General features: G+C 46.9%; 2 protein-coding genes across 4 annotated transcripts in view; one reads left to right on the top strand and one right to left on the bottom strand.

The window, feature by feature from the left end:
• Window positions 1-16,362, bottom strand: part of FBXO34 (F-box protein 34) — a 52,854-nt gene extending 36,492 nt beyond the window's left edge. The window contains exon 1 of one of the 2 annotated variants that reach the window (XM_040332521.1): window positions 16,162-16,362. The gene's annotated coding sequence lies outside the window, so the exon portion shown is untranslated. Of the gene's footprint in view, window positions 1-4,280; window positions 4,530-16,161 lie in introns of those variants that run through there. The other variant, XM_040332520.1, reaches the window with a different exon arrangement.
• Window positions 16,363-16,445: 83 nt separating this feature from the next.
• Window positions 16,446-19,894, top strand: part of DLGAP5 (DLG associated protein 5) — a 58,172-nt gene continuing 54,723 nt past the window's right edge. For both annotated transcript variants that reach the window (XM_040332518.1, XM_040332517.1), the window contains exon 1: window positions 16,446-16,551. The gene's annotated coding sequence lies outside the window, so the exon portion shown is untranslated. The remainder of the gene's footprint in view (window positions 16,552-19,894) is intronic.

The following is a 19,894-nucleotide window of genomic DNA, read 5'->3' as shown; positions in this document are numbered from 1 at the left end:
GGACAAGTCTCCCAGTTCTTTCAGCTGAAAGACATCCCCACAGCATGATGCTGCCACCACCATGCTTCACTGTAGGGATGGCATCAGCCAGGTGATGAGCGGTGCCTGGTTTCCTCCAGACATGACGCTCGCCATTCAGGCCAAAGAGTTCAATATTTGTTTCTTATGGTCTGAGAGTCCTTCAAGTACCTTTTAGTAAACTCTCGGTGGGCTGTCATGTGCCTTTTACCGAGCAGTGGCTTTCCGATGGCCACTGTGCCATACAGGCCTGATTTGTGGAGTGCTGCAGAGATGGTGGTTGTTTATCTCCACAGAGAAACCCTGGAGAGCTCTGTCAGAGTACCATCGGGTTATTGGTCACCTCCTTACTAAGGCCTTTCTCTCCCCCCCCCCCCCCCCCCCGATCACTCAGTTTGGCCGAGCGGCATGCTTTAGGAAAAGTCCTGGTGGTTCCAAACTTATACTATTTACAGATGATGGAGGCCACTGTGCTCATTGGGACCTTCAATGCTGCAGAAATATTTTTCTGTACCTTTCCCCAGATATGCGCCTCAATACAATCCTGTTGGAGGTCTACAGACAATTCCTTGGACTTAATGGCTTGGTTTGTGCTCTGACATGCACTGTTAATTGTGGGACCTTATATAGGCAGGTGTGTGCTTTTCCAAATCATGTCCAATCAACCAAAAATTTACCAAAAGGTGGACTCCTATCAAATTGTAGAATCGTTATGGGGTATTGTTTGAAGAATTTTGAGAAAAATAATGAATTTAATCCATTTTGGAATAAAGCTGCAACATAACAAAATGTGGAAAAAGCGAAGTGCTGTAAATACTTTCCGAATGCGCAAAACACCACAGTCAGCACCGCGCCAACACCACACAGTCAGCACCGCGCCAACACCACACAGCCAGCACCGCGCCAACACCACACAGTCAGCACCGCGCCAACACCACACAGTCAGCACCGCGCCAACACCACACAGTCAGCACCGCGCCAACACCACACAGTCAGCACCGCGCCAACACCACACAGTCAGCACCGCGCCAACACCACACAAGTGCAGTGCGTTCCAGTCAGTTTCCATTGCAGAAACTGACTGTGATGTTGGTGCCGACTGAACTAGAGCCATAGGAATATATGGAAAACACTGTGCATGCAATTTTTTTTTTTTTTTTTTGCACTTAAAAAGTACACGGAACAGAACTGCGTCTGGTGTGAACCAGCACTTAAAGCGGAAGTAAACCCATCGATTTAACAGTTTCAAAAAGCAGTTGCATTTCCGGCATGCCGGGATTGCTAACTGTCCCATTGGTCGTGCTCTCAACCAAACTGTCAAACCATCCAATGGCTGGTGTCATAACTGATCACATGTGCAGCACCATGGCAGTTGAAGATTAAATATAGGCCAAGATGGCAGCTTCCTTGGCTGAAAAGGATAGGTGGGTTTACTTACACTTTAATGCATTTACTGCATTGAAGGGAAAATAAAAAAATACAATCCATTACTTGCTCTCCAGCTCCTCCCCTAAAAAACTTACCTCACTCCTCTCATCGATCCAGCATTGTCCTGGCTGCAGTCCTGCTCTCCCCTCTTCCTGGTCAAACTCTGGTGAGAAGGGAGTTGCTTACCGGAGCTGTGTCTACGGATGCACACAGTGCCGCTTGGGAGTGCGCACCACACAAGTGACTGACAGTGTGTGAGGAGGGAAGAGACAATCAGCGGCATTTCTTCACAAGGGAGACCTGAACAGATAATCACTGCCCTTTAGGCAACTTTCACACTGAGGTGCTTTACAGGCGTTTTAGCACGAAAAATAGCGCCTCTCCTGTCACTCTAGTGTGAAAGCCTGAGTGCTTTCACCCTGGAGCAGTGCGCTTGCGGGACGTTAAAAAAGTCCTACAAGCAGCATCTTTGGGGCACTTTAGGAGGGGTTTATACAATGCTCTTAAAGCACCCAAGCCCATTTAAATCAGTAGGTAGCACCTGCAAAGCAATTCGGCAGCGTCACTATGAACCCCTTCATCGCCCGCAAGCAGGGGTTAAAAACGCCCCGCTACTGGGCGAAAAGTGTCGCTAAAATGATGGTAAAGGGCTGCTAAAAACAGCGCTGCTTTACCACCGATGCCCCCACCGCCTCAGTGCCTTTAGCGATGGCAGTCAGTGCCCATCAATGCCACATCAGTGAAGGAGAATTACTTAAATATTATCCTTAAAGTTAAAAATATTTGGTCTAAAAAAAATAAAAAAATATATAAAAAGGCGGAGATTGAAAACCATCAAAACAAAGAAAAAAAAAAATTATAGAAATTGTGTTTGGATACAGTGTTGCATGACTGCGCAATCGTCATTGAAAGTGCGACAACGCTAAAAGTTGGCCTGGACAGGAAGGGAGTAAAAGTGTCCAGTATTGAAGCGGTTAATACCACTTTAAGGTCTCGTTGACATGTGCGGCAGACCCGGCCATCCCTTTGAAAATTGCTCTTCAGATGTTAGTAGTGCATTCAGGAGGCGACTCCACCACCTCCTGAACAGCTTCTTTTTGCAGGTAAATACCACGCCACAGCCAAGTGTTTGTCACGCAGTTGTGGCGTGGCTCTATTAAGGCTGCATTCACACCTGAGCGTCGGTCGTTTTTTCAGGCGTTTTGTCGCGCGTATTCATGCTTATTTGCGCGTTTGCATACAGCGTCGTCCGACATTTTTTATTTTAGCCAACAGGAAAAATTATCATCTTTTCATCACTTGTTACTATGTTGGTAGATTTTTTTTAATCTTCTGCCTGGGTTAAAAGTTCTATTGATTAAAGCGACGAAACGCCCGTAGCAAACGCTCGTTGTTGCGCAAGTCGCTTGAATAGAGCGTTTCCATTACTGTCTATGGGAAATGGAAACGCTCAAACCGCCCAATACGCGTGACAAAAAAGGGTCCGGAACTTGTTTGAGCTTCAGGCTCCATTCACACCTAGGCATTTTAACGCCTGAAGCGCAACGCTACAATACGCCGGAGGGTCGAAATTACATTAGTCTCTATGGAGACTGTTCACATCTCAACGCCGAACGCTGAAACGACGATCGCCTGAAGCTCAAACAAGTCCCGGACCCTTTTTTGTCGCGCGTATCGGGCGGTTTGGGCGTATTTGAGCGTTTCCATTTCCCATAGAAAGTAATGGAAACGCTCGATTCAAGCGACTTGCGCAACAACGGGCGTTTGCTACGGCCGTTTCGGCGCTTTAATCAATAGAACTTGTCGCCCATGCAGAAGATTAAAAAAAATCTACCAACATAGCAACAAGTGATGAAAAGATGATAATTTTTCCTATTGGCTAAAATAAAAAACGTCGACGTAAAAACGTCGGACAACGCTGTATGCAAATAAGCATGAATACGCGCGACAAAACGCCGGAGAAAAAAAAAAACGACCGACGCTCAGGTGTGAATGCAGCCTCAGTCGTTCGGCATCAGGCGTATCGGCGTGCAGATGTGAACCATCTCCATAGTGTATAATGTATTTTTTCCCCTCTAGCGTATTTGAGCGTCGCGCTTCAGGCGACAAAACGCTCAGGTGTGAATGCAGCCTTAGAGAGGTCACATTTGGTGGTGGTAGTAGTGGTACCACCCACCAAACATAAAAGGAAAAAAACATTTCATATGTAACACTCTGCATGTGTACAACCCCCAGCTCTGCTGCCTGTTTATACCGCCGCCCTTGTGGTGGATCTTCAAAGTGCATCTCTGTAGACGGCTAAGGGTCACACAGCAAATGGACAGCACTATGTACAAAATACAACCATGTCCACAGATAAGCAAGGATGGGCCCTGTGACCAATATATATATATATATATATATATATATATATATATACACACACACACACACACACACACACTAACATTATATATATATATATATATATATATATATATATATATACACATACACATACACACACTAACAATATATATATATATATATATATATATATATATATATATATATATATATATATATATATATATATATATATATATATATATATATATATATATATATATATATATATATATATATATATATATATATATATACATACACACATACACACACGATAAAATACGGTCAGCCATGACCACCTCCTCCCCATCTGCCTCAGACAGCTGCAGTCATAACAAGAACCTCTCTCTCTCTCTCTGCGGCAGTGAGCAGGAAAGTCCGAGGCTGCGGCCTGCCCCCCCACCAGCACATACAGTGACCGGGCCCGTTCCCGGGGCTCCTCTTACCTTGTCTGTCTGTCTACGGAGCGGCGGTGGCGGCCTCTTGCAGGCGGGAGAGACGTGAGGAAGGAGACAGAGCGGGCCGCCTCACACACGGGCTCAGTCCGCGCTGCGCTCACTATCACCGGGGGACAAATAAAATTCCTCCGCTAACCTGATCCCGGGAGGAGACAACAATATAATCCAGACCTAACAACCCCCGATAGCACAGGAATGGGAAGAAAAAATGAGACAAGACCTACGTCACCACAAGACACCAGAACGCCGCCTCTTATAGGGCCGGACCTCCTGCCACTCACAGGTGACCCCGCCCCCTCATTCCAGCGCCCTCTTGACTACCTGGCTACGGGAGCGCGCATTGTTTGGCTGAGCTGGACACGGCTAGGGGGCGCGCTTTCCACCTTTGGCTGGTGACAGGCTGGAGGAGCACGTGACACAAGGACAGAAATGATAATAAAAGTGTTTACATTGAAGATGACAGAACTGTCCGATCACATCGTTCACAGCGCAAATCCACACGACACGATTATTTTTACATACAGTTAGGCCTCATTCACATCTGCAAAAATTGGTGAACGCGTGCAAAAAATGCGTATCGCGTTTGTGCTGCCGCTGATTCTTAATGGCACCCCAAATACAGATTGCAGATCTGCGTTTTGTCACTTGCCAAAATGCATGGTATTAAAAAAACGCCCCCAAAAAAAAAAGGCGCAAGAACTACTTTGGCGCATCGGTCGCACATAGGGCAGCCCATTCACTTCCATACTTTAAAGAGGAGCTCCAGCCCCCCCCAATGAAAAGTCAGCAGCCATAAATACTGTAACCACTGACTTTTACTATTAGGAACTTACCTGTCCAGGCATCCGCCGATATCGGCACCCCAGCTAATGTTTCCATCGGCTCTCTGGTGCCGCCGCCGCCATTGCCTGGTAGGGAAACAGGCAGGGAAGCCTTGCGGTTCCCCAGTGGAGGGGGGAAATAGGGGGAACGAACTTCTGGGGGGACCTCGCCACAGCCAAGTCTCCCGCAAGTGGAGAAATCGGGTACCCGTTCCCTCCTCCTCCCTGAAAGGTGCGCATCAGAGGGGGGGGGGGCAAGATAAGTGGAGCGTCCCCTTTTTGGGTGGAGCTCAGCTTTAATCTGTTATGAAAGCAGCGTTCCACCCAAAAATTGAACTTCTGCTTTTTGGAAACCCTGCCCCCTCCGGTGTCACATTTGGAACCTTTCAGGGGGGGGGGGGTGCAGATACCCATCTAAGACAGGTATTTGCACCCACTTTCGGGCATAGACTCCTGTGGGAGTCACGCCACTTCCCATCCCCCACCCGCTGTCTCCTGGGAAACACACTGTTCCCAGGAGAGAGCAGGGACCAGTGAGGTAGCGCCGCACTACTTGCGCATGCACAGTATAGAACCGGGCAGTGAAGCCGCAACGCTTCACTTCCTGATTCCCCCACCGAGGACAGCGGCGGAAGCAGCCAAGTAATGAGCGATTGCTCGACTTCAGTTTCCGACATCGCGGGCGTGCTGGACAGGTAAGTGTTCATTTTTAAAAGTCAGCAGCTGCACTATTAGTAGCTGCTGGCTTAAAAAAAAAATGTATAAAAAAAAAAAAAAAAAAAATCGGGTGGACCTCCTTTTGAAGAGATGGATACATGCAACCAGCTGTAATACAATTACTGATCAACACGAGATCGCACATTGACAGAAAGATCCTGAGTAGATAAGATCAGTAAACCGTTTATGTCTACATGCGTATAGACACGATCACCTCCAGCCATCTTTTAGCCTAGGTTCACATTGATGCGATTTGACGTTGCCGGCACTGGCACCAATTCGCACAGATTCCCAAAAATAGTTTCTGTACTACTTTTGGCAACTTCAGGGTGCGATCTGTATGGACATCTGTACAGGAACCCGCTCAGATGTCTCTGAAATCACCCCCGAGGTCAGACCGACAAGCGGGAATGAAATTGTGCGAGTGCAGCTGAACGCGGTGGTGGTATTGGGACAACCCTAATACATATATATATATATATATATATATATATATATAGTAAGGAGTCAGTGTCATTTCTTGAAATCAGCTGCTGCAACACTGAATATATCAGATAATATATTGTTTCAGGTTATTATTGTTTCAAAAACTGCACTGTTTTTTAACATTCTACTAATGCCGCGTACACACGATAGGAATTTCCGACAACAAATGTTCGATGGGAGCATGTTGTCCTGAACATGTGTAGGCTCCAGACATTTGCTGTCGGAATTTCCGACAACAAAAATTTGAGAGCTGGTTCTCAAATTTTCCGACAACAAGTTTTGTTGTCGGAAATTGCGATCGTGTGTACACAATTCCGATGCTCAAAATTCCACGCATGCTCGGAATCAAGCAGAAGAGCCGCACTGCCTAACAAACTTAATTTTTCTCGGCTCGTCGTAAGTCACCACGTTCTTGACCTTTGGAATTGCAGACATTTGTGTGTCCGTGTGCATGCAAGACAAGTTTGAGCCAACATTCCGTTGGAAAAAAATCCACGGTATTGTTGTCGGAATGTCCCATCGTCTGTACGCGGCATATGAGCCTAATAAACTACATGCACTCCAACATAATAGTTAATTTGAACTTCATAATTAGATATAAAATGCAACAATCCACCTTCCTCCACAACCGCCAGTCGTAGTTTATTGGGCCCACTGTTTGGTACAGAAAGCAAGGGGGTTGTGGGACTTTGAGTGAGGCACAAGACGCGTGGCAGGAGAAATTGTAAAATTGTTTAACTGGCATATAAACAAAGTGCTGAACGTAATTATTTGTATCTATATACAAGGCAATGGCATACAAAAAAGAAAAATTCATGTATGTACATGCACGCATCAGAAATTGCATAATATATTAGAAACTATGTGATTTCAGATGTGTGCATGTACATACATGAATTTGTCTTTTTTGTATGCCATTGCCTTGTATATAGATAAAGATACTCATATTCAATGCTTTGTTTATATGGCAATTAAACAATTTTACAATTTCTCCTGCCATGTGTCTTGTTCCTCACTCAAAGTCCCAAAAAAAAAAAAAAACCTTTCTTATTAAGGTTCAGGCCAGGGTTCAGCAAACCCTGGGAGCTAGGTCGCAATTGCGACTATAATTAGCGACCTGGGGCAGCACAGCTGGGGTATCCTGTGTCTCCATGCGCCCCCACCTCCCCCGCCGCACGATCGTGTCGGGCCGCGCCAGCCGATAATCGAGACCGTGGCTTTGTGGCCTTCTGCAGTCCTATGCTTCCTTCGGTGATCTGGTGCCATCTTGTGGTGGCCGTTGATATGACAAGACAACCAGCAATGCTAATGAAGCTTCCCCTATCTGTTTTCACTGCCATCTTCTTCCCTCTAATTAGAACCCCCAAACATTATATATATTTTTTATTCTAACACCTTAGAAAATAAAATAGCAGTCGTTGCAATACTTTCTGTCACACCGTATTTGCGCAGCGGTCTTACAAGCGCACTTTTTGGGGAAAAAATACACTTTTTTTATTAAAAGAAAAAAGACATCAGTAAAGTTAGCTCAATTTGTTTTTATATTGTGAAAGATAATGTTACGCCGAGTAAATTGATACCCAACATGTCACGCTTCAAAATTGCGTTTAGTCGTGGAATGGCGACAAACTTTTTCCCGTTTAAAATCTCCATAGGCGACGTTTAAAAAATTCTACAGGTTGCATGTTTTGGGTTACAGAGGAGATCTAGGGCTAGAATTATTGCTCTCACTCTACTAATCGCGGCGATACCTCACATGTGTGGTTTGAACACCGCTTTCAAATGCGGGCACTACTCACATATGCGTTAGCTTCTGCGTACGAGCTCGGCGGGGCGCGTTCCTGGCTCCTAACTTTTTTAGCTGGCTCCTAGATTCCAAACAAATTTGTCAAGCCCTGGTTTAGGCTACATTCACACCTGAGCATTTTCAGCTCGTAAAACACCAGAAAAAAAAATTTAAAAAAATAAGCGCACCTGGTATGAAAGCACATTTAGCCCAGGTTCACACTGGGTACGATTTGGTACGATTTGAGATGCGATTTCACATGTCAAATCGCATCTCAATTGTCGGCAATGGCACCGTCCTAATCGGTGCAGCGCTGCACCGATTTCAAAAAGTAGTTCCTGTACTACTTTTTGCGATTTCGGGCTGCGATTTACATTGAACCCTGCACAGATGTCTCTTAAATCGCAGCCGAAATCGCGGCAAAATCATGGCAAAACCGCAGCTGCAAAATCGCGATTTTACCGCGATTTTGAATTCGCAGCAGTGTGAACCTAGCCTTATTCTTTAAATGAGAAGTCCAGCCTGGGCTTTTTCAGCTGGGCTTCTCCTCTGGGTCACATGAGTGCAATTTGTTTTGCACTCCTGTGACCTGTTTTCAGCGGAGAGCGATCTGAAGTCCGCTCTCCGCTGACGTCACTGCCATCAGTCGGGGGCAGCGCATCATCAGGACTTCCCAAGCCGGGATTCGCCAGCTGCCCTGATTGATGGCAGTCTAAGCGAGCCGCTAAGACAGCCTCTCCCCGCCCCTCCACGACTCAGCGCTCCAATGAGCGTAGAGAAGCACTTCCTGTTTCTCCTCAGTAAGCTTTCCACCATCATCTGAGCCGTTCTGGCTGGGGGTTAGTCAGCCTGAACAGCTTGCCGAGGAGGAACAGGAAGTGAGAAATACAGACAAAGAAAAGAAAAACATTTAGAAGGGAAATCGAAGGAAAAGGTAAGTGAACCAACAATGCACTAGCTTAAAGGAACCTATTTAGAAAATAAAATATGAACCTTTACAACCCCTTTAAGCAACATGACCTTCAAAAAGCGCACTAACTCCTCAAAAAGCAACTGAAAAGCGCTCGCCGTTTTATAGGCAGTTTTCAAGGGCCTCAGTGTGAAAGGGGTCCTAGTAAAAAATAATAATAAAAAAATAATAATAATAATAATAATAATAATAATAAAATGAACATCTTTTTGCAGGTAAAAATAAATAAGAAATAGGTACCCGTATTTATTGGCGTATAACACGCACAGGTGTATAACACGCACCCTAACTTTAAGAGAGAGGTTTCAGGAAAAAAAAACGTTCCACAGCCCCCTACGTATAACACGCAGGCACAGTTTACCCTCCATTGTCAGGGTAAAAAAGTGAGTGTTATAGGCCAATAAATACTGTATTTGTCTTTGTTTTTTTCTTACATTGCATCCTATAAAGATTAGCAGATCATGGGTGCAATGCCTGGATCCTGAAGATTCTCTGTATACTGTCTGCCTGTACCTCAGATATGGGCAGGCAGTTAGCGAAAGGCAGGAAGACTATAAAAGTACATAAATAATATTAATAATAATAATAATAATAATAATAATGAACTACCAGATTGCTCATCTGCGCCCTCACACATTGAGAACTACAAGACCAGGGCTCAAGTCCTGTGGGAACACGTGGGAACGGAGTTCCTGCACTTTTTTCACAGCAGGAACTCCGTTCCCTTTCCAGGACTAGAGGAGCCGAGCCGCCCGAGCCAATCCTTCACTAAGCGGCGATGCCCAGCTCGAGTCACTGTCAGGGGCAAGCGAACCTTAGTAATCCTTTATGTTACTGGCCGCTTCCTGTATATGGATTCATCGCGTAGTGTGCGGGTATTCCGTCACTTCCTCGATGCCGCAATGTCTCCTGGGAGCTTTTGTCATTGTTCCCAGGAGTCATTGCGGAGGTCTGCCGCGAGTTATCGCAGGATTTAGAAAGAACTTGCGGTTTATTTATTATGCATATGAGCGTATCATTTTTTTTTTTTTGGTGGGGGAGTGGATCTTGGGTGGGAGTTCCCACACTTTTTTTCCCAGGACTTGACCCCTGTACAAGACACAATGGATGATGATACTTGAAGTCTAATAATTCACAGGAAACTGAAAGAATGATATGGCCATGCTGTTTTCAAATTGTGAGAGCAGGTGCAGGGAGAAGATCTGCTGTCACAGAGCAGGGAGCGCTGACAGCGGGAGGTGGGTGGATAAGCACCATGTTACACCCTAAATATGGATCCAACAGGTTTCTAAAAGGTAAACTTATCTTTAAAAGTGGTATTAAACCCATAATCAAAAATGTTATATATTGCAGCTTGCCAATCCTTATATTAGGGGACCTTGGGGGGGTGGAGATGTTAGATGTACTAGCAGATTTAGACACACTGACAAATTTAAGCCGAGCTCTAGCCAACACAATATTATATAAATCATTGTGAAGATCCCTGTCAGTGTTAAATGTTTTTTTCTCAACACTCTAACTGCTACATCTGCAGGACAGCTTGTTCTGTTGATAAACAGACTTACTGGCAGGATCACCAACGGAATATAAAGGAAAGAAAGCCTCAAAATAATAAAATAATGCAGCCATCACATCTAAGAACTCCTAAATACAGACCCTGCCACACTGGGCATAAGAGATCTAAACAACGCGCCATCTGAGCCACTATGCGCATACACCCCTAAGCACGACACCTGGGCACACATACAAACAGAGCCAGAGCGCTCATGTTAGGATGGTTCCAGGGAGGCCTGAAAGGCTAAGTAGTCACCCGTGTAGATGGAAATGAGTTACTGCAAAAAAACGAATACTGCTACAAGCTCGGGTTGTCTTTTTAAAGACTGAGTACAATAAAAAATTTTTTTACAAACAGTGATTCTGCCTAAGGTCCCCAAACCTTATCAGACTCGGGCATCCGGTTCCTTCCCGGGTAACCCTATTGCATGGCAATACATTATTGATTTGTTTTATCCACTCAGAGATAGAAGGCATTGGAGAGAGAGTTTCCATGTCATGTCTATGCATTTACATGCACCAACTATTCCAGACTCATTTTCACTCCATGTGTTGTGTCGCAAAAGCTCTAGATTCCAACACAAGCAAAGTGGATGAGAAGACCTTTTGTTCAAACGATGATTTTTTTTAATAAAAATTAAATCCAATTTTTTTATTTATTTTAAATCGATTTTTAGCAAATGTATTTTAATAAAATGCTTTTGGAGTAAAAAAAATGTATCTAAAGATAGTTTCCTATATAAGATACATTAATAACCAATTTTATTCAGCATGAAACGGAGCTTAGTTTTGTGGCATGAGGCTGTATATTCTGCAATATTTACATTTTTGGTATACTCATTCAATCTCTGCAAACCCCCTTCTTACTAGTCTTTCTGGAAGCTGAGGGGGAGCCAGAACCGCTGACAGAAACAGGCTTTTTCAAATCTCACTGTGCCATTACATTACATGCCCCCCACTGTGCCATCACTTGCCCCCCATTGTGCCATCACTTGCCCCTTCTCTGTGCCTGAACTTGCCCTTCTCTGTGCCTGAACTTGCCCTTCTCTGTGCCTGAACTTGCCCTTCTCTGTGCCTGAACTTGCCCTTCTCTGTGCCTGAACTTGCCCCTCTCTGTGCCTGAACTTGCCCCTCTCTGTGCCTGAACTTGCCCCTCTCTGTGCCTGAACTTGCCCCCCAGTGCAATCACTCACTCAATCACTCACTTTTTTTCTGAATAGACTTGCAGGCGGTGACAGTCTCCGTGCTGCGAGCGTCAATGATTTGAAAGCCGTGCCTTCTCTTCAGAGTGTTCTGTGATAGGCGGAACACAAATTTTCCCAGCAGCGCCTCTGTTCTGTGTTCCGCCTCATCCGAGGATGAGAAGGCATCTGTGATAGGAGGAACACAGAACAGAGGTGCTGCTGGAAAGATTTGTGTTCCGCCTATCACAGAACACTCTGAGGAGAAGGAGCGTCTTTTAAATCATTGACGCTCGCAGCACGGAGACCGCCCCCGGCGTATAAGACGACCCCCGACTTTGGATGCATTTTTTTGCATCCAGAAAGTCGTCTTATACGCCGGAAAATACGGTATTCCTTTATTCCTGATTCTGCATTATGGTGAGTTGAACAATTTCATTTTATATTACAACGTACCGTATTTATCGGCGTATATCGCGCACTTTTTTGCCCTGAAAATCAGGGCAAAATCGTGGGTGCGCGATATACGCCGATACCCGCGCCGAGTTTGAACCACTGCGCTGGCATATACCGAGTGCAGTACACTCGGGTATAGCCGAGCAGGCTTGGCTCCTCTCGCGGTCACGTCCTGGACGTACAGGACGTGACCGCGAGAGGAGCCAAGCCTGCCCGACTATACCCGAGTGTACTGTGCTCGGTATATGCCGGCGCAGTGGTTCAAACTTAGCGCGGGAAGCGGGAAGGACACAGCAGAAGGACACCGGACCCGACGAGGAGGACACCACCGAAGCCGCAGACGGACGCCGGACCCGACGAGGCCGCCGCGCAAGACACCTAAACTGTAAGTACTAAAATGTTTTTTTTTACAGGAATGCGGGTCCACTTTAGGGGTGCGCGCAATACCCCGATAAATACGGTAATAATAGAAATAATGCGCTTCAATCATCCTGATACCATATTAACCATGGTGTCATGATGACGGAAGCGTTAACACCAGCCATTTCCCTGACATATTGACAGCGAAAAACCTGCATAAAAATGTTCTTCCACGACGCTAGGCCCCGGTGTCAAAAATGTTGGGGGACCACTGCTATATGAGAATCGATCCCCTGATGACACAGGCTTTGTAGTCATGCTTGCACAGATCACACAGCCTCTAATCAGCTCTCCTGGGTTAGAATCACTCATTAGAAACAGAGCAGCTCAGTTTACATGGAAGCATCATATTCCCATTTCCAGCACCTCTGTCTGGAATAATATTCCTGAAATGTGGCACTCTGAGATAGAAGAAAATAATCTGCTGCTGCCACAAAGAAACAGTAATGCCTTGTACACACGATCGGAATTTCAGATGGAAAAAGTCAGACGGAATTTTTTCATCGGATATTCCGACCGTGTGTTTGTCCCATCTGAGTTTTTCCATCGGAAATTCTGGTGGACTTAGAAAGAGAACATGTTCTCTTTTTTCCGATGAAAAACATTTCTATGGGAAATTCCGTTCGTCTGTATGGAACTCCAACGGAGAACGCATGCTCAGAATCAAGTCGACGCATGCTCGGAAGCATTGAACTTCCTTTTTCTCGGCTCGTCATAGTGTTGTACGTCACCACGCTTTGGACGGTCGGAATTTGGTGTGACAGTGTGTATGCAAGACAGCTTGAACGGAATTCCGTCAGAAAAATCCGTCTGAGTTTATCCCAACGGAAATTCCGATCGTGTGTACGGGGCATAAAGCATCAAAAAGTTGGCAGCACTCTTACAGTATACTTATCACAGAACATAACTTTATCCTACCCTTTAAGGCGCTCATTTACAGTATATCTGTTAAAACGGTATTAAACCCAAAAGAAAACATTTATTAAATTGCAGCTTAGATGTGATGCTTAAATTGTTTTTCTTTTAGGCTCTCTTTTATTTTCACCTGGTGATCTTGCCAGTAAGTCTGTTTTTCGTGTGTTTGAGCTTTGGGGTGCACACCCTAATGTAATAGGCTGCGCACACGCCTATGAGTGAGTGAGTGAATGAATAACTTGTATAGCGCTACAAATGCAAACTAAATCGCCTCAAGGCGCTTATTTCCATCCAGTGTCATCCTTATCCTTCAGAAGAGAGGAGTCTTAACCACTTGACGACCGCACTATAGACAAAATATGTCTTCAGTGCGGTTGAGTTATTCTGGGAGGACGTCTATGGAATCTTGCCCAGAATCCTTTACCTTAGTGCAGTCCTCCTTCACTTACCTCATCCTTCCATTTTGCTTTTAAATGTCCTTATTTCTTCTGAGAAATCCTCACTTCCTGTTCTTCTGTCTGTAACTACACACCATAATGCGAGGCTTTCTCCCTGGTGTGGAGAAAGCCTCTTGAGGGGGGAGGGGGTGAGCAGGAGGGTCAGAACACTCTCTACTTTGCAGATAGAGAAAGGAGCTGTGTGTTAGTGGGCGTCCTGACACTCCTGCTCGCCCCCCCTCAAGAGGCTTTCTCCACACCAGGGAGAAAGCCTTGCATTACTGTGTGGTGATACAGGCAGAACAACAGGAAGTGAGGATTTCTCAGAAGAAATAAGGACATTTAAAAGCAAAATCAAAGGATGAGGTAAGTGAAGGAGGACTGCACTAAGGTAAAGGAAGCTATTTAGAGGGGGAAAAAAAAAAATTCCTTTACAACCCCTTTAAGTTTTTTCCTGAAGGCCCAATGGTTTTCTTCCATGCGGATGTTTTTGGGCAGAGCGTTCTATAGCCATGGTCCTTGGACTGCAAATCTTCGTTCTCCGTTTTATTTGTAGCGGGACTTGGGGAGGGCACTGCAGAGCACAAACTGGTGGGGCACTGCAGAGCACAAACTGGTGGGGCACTGCAGAAGACAAACTGGTGGGGCAGTGCAGAAGACAAACTGGTGGGGCAGTGCAGAAGACAAACTGGTGGGGCAGTGCAAAAGACAAACTGGTGGGGCAGTGCAGAAGACAAACTGGTGGGGCACTGCAGAAGACAAACTGGTGGGGCACTGCAGAAGACAAACTGGTGGGGCACTGCAGAAGACAAACTGGTGGGGCACTGCAGAAGACAAACTGGTGGGGCACTGCAGAAGACAAACTGGTGGGGCACTGCAGAAGACAAACTGGTGGGGCACTGCAGAAGACAAACTGGTGGGGCACTGCAGAAGACAAACTGGTGGGGCACTGCAGAAGACAAACTGGTGGGGCACCGCAGAAGACAAACTGGTGGGGCACCGCAGAAGACAAACTGGTGGGGCACCGCAGAAGACAAACTGGTGGGGCACCGCAGAAGACAAACTGGTGGGGCACCGCAGAAGACGAACTGGTGGGGCACCGCAGAGGACGAACTGGTGGGGCACCGCAGAGGACACACTGGTGGGGCACCGCAGAGGACACACTGGTGGGGCACCGCAGAGGACACACTGGCGGGGCACCGCAGAGGACACACTGGCGGGGCACCGCAGAGGACACACTGGTGGGGCAATGAGTGTGATGCGCAGACCTGACTTTAAACCTGTCCGGGGGGGGCAACCTGAGTGCCCAGGAGAATCCCTGTGAGATGGTGACTGGCTCTGAGCCACTGCTAAGCCCATTTAGAGCCATCGGCTCCTTCTGCAGGGCGTTTCCCTGCACAGATCGATAGACACACACCTAGCAGGAGGAAGGAGAGCGCTGCACAGGGGACACCTCCTACCAGCGAATCCGTTTCACCCCAGAGCCGCCCCTCCCCGCCTACTACACTACAGCCCCGCATTTGTCCTAACCCGTCGTTCACGGTGCCGTCCTCACGGTACTGCCACTCCCCACCAACAGAAAACTCCTGCCGGCCACCTTGTGCCCAGCTTCGCCCCCCTCCTCAATTCTAGCCACTGGGGCTAACAAATCAGTCGCCAGGCCGCATATTTTAGTCACCATTGCAATCTGGCGCCTAGGGTTTGTCAAGCAGTAGTAAACTTGATGTAAAAAAAAAAAGATAAGCCCTCTTGCAGGTTAATCTCATAATATACACTGCGTATTAACATGTTACGGTAGACTTACCTTTTAAGCGGAACCCTCCAGCGGTGCGCTGTCACTGCTTCAGACTGCCCTCCGGGTTCGCGCTCTCTAGCTGTTTGACAAGCCGGGCTGTAATGAAGTCGCTCCCGCACACAGTAGTCATGATTGCGGCACGGTGTCCTCTGCATCATAGGCACACTGAACATTCCCTGAATGCTGAGCACACCACGCATGCGCAGTCACCCAGTCAGCCGATATGAAAATCTCCTAAACAGCAACAAATTTAGGAGATATTTGCTGTACCTCAGACAAGTCGTATTACAACCTCACCTGTAGGTACAAGTTTACAAAAAGAGTTACCTACCTCTTTAAGTGAATAATTCTCATCCTTCGGGCACATTCCAGTGACAGCAAGCAATGACAATCACCCCAGGACGATCTTTGCACGTTTCATATTAACATACAACAGGAGTATTAAGGCCAAAATGTACATAATACAAGCTGTAACCATACAACCTACAAGAACGCTCAACATCTACAACACTACTCACAGACTGCGCATGCTCAGACGCATGGGGCCGCCGTGTTCTTCTACACATGCGCACTGGTTCGTGTCAGGGGAAACACGGCGTATGGGCCAATCAGAATGCGATGATCCATCCAATAGGAGAGAGCTTCCGCTTGTTTGAAAGTTGTGTGTGGCGGAGAGAGAAGAGCGGGCGGGTGTTTGGAGGTCCTGGCAGTGAGGAGATTTGTGAGTGTTTATTCTTCTTATGTCTGTCTTCTTATAATAGAAGTCCTCGCTGAGCGCCCTGTGTTGTTATATGAGGCGGGACCGCAGTGTTCCCTCATACCGGGCGGGCTATGTCCTTCAGCCGCTGACAACCGTCCCCTCCTTTGTAGAGCTGCCTGGTTTGTGTGTCATTATTATAGTGCGTACATGTGATTATTGGCATGTTTATTATGCGGAGTGTCTTCTTCACCGTTGCTGGGATTTCATTTTTAATATGGCTATAGGCAAAACTCTATTTGGAAGGGGGTGTTGTGTTGTTTGGGGTGCGTGGGGGTTGTTTTCTGTGGCACACCCGTGCCATCCCATTCAGAGCTCAATGCCACAGCCGTGACTCCCGTGTACACAAACGTGGGTGTGATGTCATTGCAGCTCAGCCAATCAGAAGTCTTCCAGAATTGGAAGACCGTTGTCAATCAAAATAGGAACGCCCAGTCCCGAAGACCCATACCCGGAAGCGACGGAGAGGATGCATCTCGAAAACGGTAAGTACGGATCATATTTTAAAACAACTAGCCGATTCCCCTAGACAAAACGAGCATCCATCTAAGGGGAAAAGATAAAAAAAATATATAATTGGGTGTACTCCCGCTTTAAATCCAGAAGGGAAACTGGGTGAAGATGGAATCCCTGTCAGCGGTGCCAGCGTCACAGGCCTTTCATCTTCACCTGGTCTTCCTTCTGGTAATCTGCCGATATGGTTCCGGTGATCTGCCAACTATCTTGGAAGTTCCAGCGCATGCGCAATCTGATGTGCTGAGACGGTTCCAGCTAACGGGGAAGTTCCTTGGAAGTCTGCGCAAACTTGCTGATGGAAATCTCCGAACCTCGGCCGGCATCCAGGGCGACGTGGGTTTCGAGGTAAGTGGCCAGTCGGCCTCACGTCCTCGCTTTGCTCGCTCGGCCTCCTAGCTCTTTTTTTAACATCCTCCAATCCACGGGGATGTTAAAGAATGAGCCTGGATGCCGGGCGAGGTTCGGAGATTTCCGTTGAAGTTTGCGCCTGTGCAGACTTCCAAGGAACTTCCCCGTTAGGGGAACATAGAGGACAAGTCACCGGCTATCGTGAAAGTTCCTGCGCAGGCGCAATCTTATCTGCCGTGATGGTTCTGGCTAACGGGAAAGTTCCTTCAAGGACTGCGCAGGCGCAAACTTGCCGACGGAAAGCTCCGCTCGCTCGGCCTCCTGGCTCTTTTTCTAACATCCTCCAATCCACGGGGATGTTAAAAAATGAGCCTGGATGCCGGGCGAGGTTCGGAGATTTCCGTCGGCAAGTTTCTGCCTGCGCAGTCCTTGAAGGAACTTTCCCGTTAGGGGAACCTTAAAGCGGAGGTTCACCCGTACATAACACTTTTTCCCCTTAGCTTCATGCTCGTTTTGTCTAGGGGAATCGGCTAGTTGTTTTAAAATATGAGCCGTACTTACCGTTTACGAGATGCATCTTCTCCGCCGCTTCCGGGTATGGGCTGCGGGACTGGGTGTTCCTATTTTGATTGACTGTCTTCCGAGAGGCTTCCGACGGTCGCATCCATCGCGTCACGATTTTCCGAAAGAAGCCGAACGTCAGTGCGCAGTATAGAGCCGCACCGACGTTCGGCTACTAGTGACGCGATGGATGCGACCTCTCGGAAGACTGTCAATCAAGAAGGAACGCCCGCTCCCGAAGACCCATACCCGGAAGTGACGGAGAAGATGCATCTCGAAAACGGTAAGTACGGCTCATATTTTAAAACTAGCCGATTCCCCTAGACAAAACGAGCATCCATCTAAGGGAAAAGGGGAAAAAAATATATAATTGGGTGAACTCCCGCTTTAAGGACAAGTCACCGGGTTCGAGTGCTTCAGCCGTCTTGATTTGCCGAGCTGCGATGACCTCACTCCTGCGCAGGGCTGGTGCAAGGAATTTTTGACGCTCTAGGCAAAATCTCATTTTGGGTCTTCCCTGACTTCACCCCCTTTGCCCATGTATACCCCACCTTTTAATGCAGCACTCATTGGATGCAGCCCCACCGGCGCCTATCGAATCCAGCCCCATCGACGCCCATCAATGAATGTTTGCTTGCTTCCATTCATTCCAGAGTCGGGACACATATACGCAGCCCTCCGTCCCCGCTGCACCTCTGACACTATGTGAATGGACCGGTGGCAGCTGCCCGCTGATGTTTAGACTTAGTTGCTTGCTGCAGAGAGAAGAAAGTAGGGACACCAGTGGCCGGGCTCCCTAGGCACTCAACTTTATTTTCGCATCGCCAACAAAAAAGACCAATATCACGGACTAGAAAAATGCCTGGCATATATAATTGGATAACGGAGAGCTCCCTCAAACTCAATGGATCCAAAATGGAACTTCTCTTTCTCCACGCAAGCCGAAAGACAAATTCTAGGACGACTTTGACACCACCCACCATCCTTGGACAAACCATCACCCCAAGCACCAAAGTCCAAAGCCTCGGAGTCCATCTTTGACTCAGACATGTCTATGGATGCACAAATAGTATCAGTGGTCAGCGGATCTCACTATCTTCTCAGCTTGCTGCGTAGCTTCATCCTGGAAGAGGACACAGCAGTAATAGTAGTTGGAACAATCGTCAATACTCGACTACGCAAACTCTCTCTACTTCGGACTACCCAAATACCAGATTTCTTGTCTACAAGTCGTCCAGAACACAGCAGCCAGACTGATAACGGCGGGGATAAACCCTGGGAATCAATCACCCCGGGCCCTGAGGACTCTCCATTGGCTGTCGGTAAAGGATCGGGTTACATTAAGACCCTCTGCCTCACCCACAAATGCACACAAGGAACGCACGCCTCAATATTTATGCAAGAAAATCAAACACCACCCCTAATCGGACCCTCCCGCTCAACTAACCAAAATCTCCTCCACATCCCCAAGTCTCGCTACAAATCTAAAGGGGAACGAAGATTCGCAGTCCAGGAACCACAGCTATGGAACGCTCTACCAACGAACATCTACATTGAAGAAAACCATCGGGCCTTCAGGAAAACACTTAAAGGGGTTGTAAAGGTAAAACAATTTGTTTCCTAAATTGCTTCCGTTACCTTAGTGCAGTCCTCCTTCACTTACCTCATCCTTCCATTTTTGCTTTTAAATGTCCTTATTTCTTCTGAGAAATCCTCACTTCCTGTTCTTCTGTCTGTAACTCCACACAGTAATGCAAGTCTTTCTCCCTGGTGTGGAGTGTCATGCTTGCCCCCTCCCTTGGGGGGGTGAGCAGGAGAGTCAGGAAGCTCTCTACATTGCAGATGGAGAATGGAGCTGTGTGTTAGTGGGCGTCCTGCTCGC

The sequence above is a fragment of the Rana temporaria genome, chromosome 13, assembly GCF_905171775.1.
Source record: "Rana temporaria chromosome 13, aRanTem1.1, whole genome shotgun sequence".
Classification (NCBI taxonomy): domain Eukaryota; kingdom Metazoa; phylum Chordata; class Amphibia; order Anura; family Ranidae; genus Rana; species Rana temporaria.
The sequence above is the reverse complement of the archived record's forward strand: the minus strand, read 5'-3'. Positions and strand labels throughout refer to the sequence as shown.